This window comes from Euphorbia lathyris, chromosome 10 (assembly GCF_963576675.1).
Source record: "Euphorbia lathyris chromosome 10, ddEupLath1.1, whole genome shotgun sequence".
NCBI lineage: Eukaryota > Viridiplantae > Streptophyta > Magnoliopsida > Malpighiales > Euphorbiaceae > Euphorbia > Euphorbia lathyris.
The window spans coordinates 69,807,518-69,812,514 of record NC_088919.1 but is presented as its reverse complement, the minus strand read 5'-3'; positions in this window follow the sequence as shown (position 1 = coordinate 69,812,514).

Sequence of the window (4,997 nt, the reverse complement as noted above, 5' to 3'; positions counted from 1 at the left end):
AGACTTTCCTTCTTTTATACTGAGTTATTCTTTACTCAACACGTGCTACGTTTATCATGCTGACTTCGTTCTGCCTTAATTTGATTCATGTTCTTAAATATTTTTATACTTAACATCGAATAAATACATTAGTACAATTAAATCAAAGCACTTAAATTTAATTGTCTTAATCACGAATTAACTTAAATCATTTTGTCAAATCAAAATTATGTGGAAATGTGTTTCAACAATGATAACATTGATTCACTAAAAAATGTAAAAACTATGGTTGTAATCGAGCCAAGCCCAACTTAGTCGATTCGAGATTTGGTCTGGTCATGCTTAACTGGTCAGAAAATTGACAAGCTCAAGTTTAAGCTCAGCATCCAGTTCGTGAATTTCTTGCGAGTTTGTTCAGGAGCTTTGATCACGAGAAACTAGTTAATTCTTTTCATGATTCTCCACGAACGACTGACTAATTATATTCATTGATTATTGATTTGACATTTTTTAACACAAAACTAAAATTAACATAAAACTAAGTTGTTTTATAATCCCGTTTATAAAAATATTATTATTAAAAAAAAATCGAAGAAAGTTGGCTCACGAGCATGTTCATGACCTTATAACTGAGCCTGCTAAGTTTCACCATGCTCAACCTCGGTATATTTATAAATCGAGTAGAATACATTAAAACCGAACACGGAATGAGCGTTTCAGCTCATTTACAACCTGTTAAAAACACAAATAGATCAATTAATGAATTATCATCAGCAAAGAATAACATTATTTGACTAAAGAAAATGTAAAAACAAAACTAAATATAATCCAGCAAAGATAAAAACTACATACCAAAAAGACTAACATTGTCAGATTATTTAGGGTTCGGCCACCGCTCTCGCTGTCACTGTGGCCGCCTCTTAGCTCTAAAGAGAGGGATCAAGAAGGAGGAAGTAGTCTATCTAGGGCTAATCCTACTGATTCCATGATGTGGGATCAGTGGTTTTTGGATATGGTGAGGAGCAGTGATAATGTTGCTGGAGGAAGTGGTTCGGGTTCTGGCGCTCATCGAACTCCTCCTCCACCTCCGCCGCCTCTCCTTGGAGGTGGAGGAGGTGAAGTGGGAGCTCTTGATCTTGGACACTCTTAAACCCGAGGAAATCCTTATTTTGATCTTGCAATTCGGGCTCCGCTTAATCTGAACCCTTTTGGAATTGGGGTTACTCCTGGAGATTTTGTCGGTAGTTCTTCCCTTGCAAATCTGTTAGGGTTTGAACCAACTCAGCTTCCGGCAACCCAAGGGTTGTTTGGATTTTTTCCTTCTTGAAGTGAGGTGTCCCGGCTTCCATGGCCACCAAATTTCTCTCCATGAATGAGTACATTATAATCAGGGAGATTCATTGTTTGTTTTTATAATGTGTGTGAGTTTTTTTTTCTTGTTTTTGTTTGTTCTAGTGAGTCTTCAAAAAGGAATATTAGTAATGTTGTTGGGGTTTCTTGCATCTTTCATCTCATATGTGAATGTCTTCTACGACTTTTGATCTGGGTGAAAATGAATATTTATATTAATTTTAATTGTGTTTGTTAATTTGCATTTTTACACAGTAATTTATGGATATTTTCCTTAACGAGATGAATTCTAAACAAGATCATCATTAGTTAATTTGGTGGTGCAATTTGATTGATTTCAGTTTATCAGACATGGTATTAAAGCCTTTTTGGTCCAAACGGTCCAGAGTTAGGATCTTGGCAACTCGTTGAATTTGCACACATGATGGGATGGAGCTGTGTTGGGCAGATATTGGCGTGAGGGACTGTGTCAGAGATTATAATAAAACTATTCTTGAGACATAATAATAAAACCATTCAGAGATTAATTATAAACTTAAGCTTTTTAGTTCAATTAGTTACACGATATTTTATACCGGCAATTCAATCTGAAAAAGAAATTTTGATTATGTGGGAGTTAAAGTGAAAAAGAAATGCTCCCCTGAATAGAAAAAGGACCTGTATTCAGACTCCTGAATATGTTTGATATGTTTGATAATGGCGAATGTATCTGATTTAATGTTTGAATTTGTGTTTGTAAACTTAATTGAATGGTGTATTATTAATAGTTGATGGTTTAAAAATATTCTAATTTGTTGTTTGGAAAGTCTTACCCATTAACTAATTACTAGAAGTGGCAATTATCGTATTAGTATCGTGCCAATGTTGATCTCCCAAGTCTTTCTAAATTCTTGTTTTATTGTTTTATTGATATCACAATGTTGAACTAATTATTCATCTATATGTTTTATTGTGCTGTAAGTAAAAATAATAATAGTGTTAAATGTATTGTATAATTAGTAGCTCTAAAGGGAATTTTTTAATGAAAATATATGCTTCTTCAATTATAAAATATGAAATTTAAATTTGTTGTCCACTACAAGAAAAAGGGCTTCTAGTAATGGGAAAATTCGTTATTAAAAGTCCAAATACACTTAGTAAAAGCTTTTAATAAGTGGAAAAGCCCCTTATGAAGCCTTTGTTAAACGTTGTCTTGCTAATTGTTTTTAATAACGGTAATGAGTCCGCTTATTATTAAACTTACAACAATAGGAATCTACCATTATTAAAAAAATATTTATAATAATTAGATATCCGCTTATTAAAATTAATCATAATAACACAAAAAACACTTATTAAAACTAGTTTAGATGATTAAAAAGTCCCTTATTACAAAACTAATAAAACCCCTGATTAAAAATTATTAACAACGAAAAAAAATCTCTTATTAAATATGAATTACAATAATCAACGCTTTAATTAAATAATCATTTTTTATAATTAAAGCATCTCAACACAAATTAACCATAAAAAGCCATCATATAATAAATATTGAAATATCAATCATTCGATAATTACAATATATATCCAAAAAGTTGTTTCTAAAGTCAGTTTATCAAGAGATACAAACAATTTCGTATTCACCTAACAAAATATATCCAAAACGTTGTTTGGAAATTTAATCTTCGTATCTTGGACGTCCAATCATAGAAATTATATTAATCTCTGACACACCTCCATACGTAAATGCCCATTGCGCTTGAAACGTGATACTATGTCATGGAACCAATTGAACTAAAAATTTAAGCTGATAGTTAAGATCTAATCAAGGATGTATATTAATCTTTTACGATGATGAAGAGTATATTGCATTAAGGTTTATGACGAAGAGTATAGATAGCATTTTGGGAGTCTCCTAAACAAGCTAGAGCTACTAATATGATAGAGATAAAAAAAGTGGTTATCTCAATCGTAATAGGTAAAGATTATCGACATAATTAACCTAGAGATAATTACAAGAATTATGTTAAACACCCCCTTCCATCAAGCTGATGTCGAGGAGCAACCATAAGCCTATCGTGAAGCAGGGGAAAATCATTACTCTGGATTGGTTTGCGAATAAAATGGTAATCCAACTCTATGTGTTGGGAGGAACCTAATATGAAGGAATCCGATCTGAACTTGCTTGCGAATAAAATGGTAATCCAACTCTATGTGTTCTGCATGAGCATGAAAAACTAGTCTCATTGTGAGATAGATTGCATTGACGTTGTCACATCAGAGTTGCACTAGACGTGGAAGAGGATACCTTAGATTGCCAAGAAGGGATCGAAGCTAAAGGATTTTTATAGTTGCATTTGACAGCCATGTACTCGCTTTTCATGGATGACCGAGCAATGGTAGGTGAAGGAAAATAGACAAGTCTAGGCACAGTGGAAATATAAATTTTTATCTATTTCCCTTTTTCCAAGATCTGTTAATCGTTATTTCATACAAGGGATTAAACAAGTGTACATTTATTGATGATCTATCTACTGTTGTAAACGAAGTGTCCACTAACTTCTTAATCGTGTTTCACGAACAATGAAAACAATAGATAAGAAAATGGTTAGTAATGAACCAATGAATAATAATCTAAGTTGATTGCCTCTAAAGGAATCAACACGAGATCAAAGAGAGAGTAAACGAAAGGAGTAATTAGATGAGTGGAGGTCGAAAGAATTTCTTCCCTTCTAATTTGTGTTGGCCGAAATTCATAAGCCTCTATATATGGTGTTATTTATAGTCTTCCAAATATTAACCCTAATCGCATTAGATTAAACTCTTAATTAGAATCCTATTCCGAATACATTTACTATTAGATAAATAAGTACAACTATTAGATTAAACTCTTAATTAGAATCCTAATCCTAATTAGATATTTATTTATGGGGAGATTTACAAAACTAGCACCTTTTAAGGGGCTAGTTTTCTTTTCTAACTCATTTTGAGAAACTCACCAAAACTAACACATTTCATTAACAAAATTCCAACCGTGCCCTCCTCTTTAACACTCCGCTTCCGCTCTGTAACATTCGAACATCCATCTCTCTAACCTAACACCCCGCTATTCATCTCTCTAATTTTCCGGCGATTCATTGCCCGATTCTGTACATTTCATCTGGCGAATCTCTGTTACTTAGAGTGGACATGGCAAGAACATGAAGCTCAGACAACGAATCGAATTCAGAAGGAATGGCGAAAAAGAGGGTAAATAACTTGACTTTACATTTGCGTTTCTCTCTTGTATTGTATGTACATTTGTTGTGTTTGAGAAGGAATATTTCGTTTCGTTTCGTTTACTTCTCCTGGTGTTAGGGTTTATCTGGGTTCGTCTGGTGTTAGGAAGTCATTCGGTTTGGTTGAAATTCGTCGATGTGTATGTTCATCGGCAACCTAATTGTAGATAGTACATAGATATAGACAGACGAATGGCCGATAGAACATCCATATCGACGATCTATTGCCGATATAACATTCATATCGACGATCTATTGCCGATAGAACATTCATATCGACGATCGATTGCCGATAGAACATTCATATCGTCGAGCTAATTGTCGATAAGTCTCTTATTTTAAGCATACGCTAGTTCATTCTAGCTCAACGTTATAATTAGCTTAATTGTATGTTCCCTGATGGTATGTCTA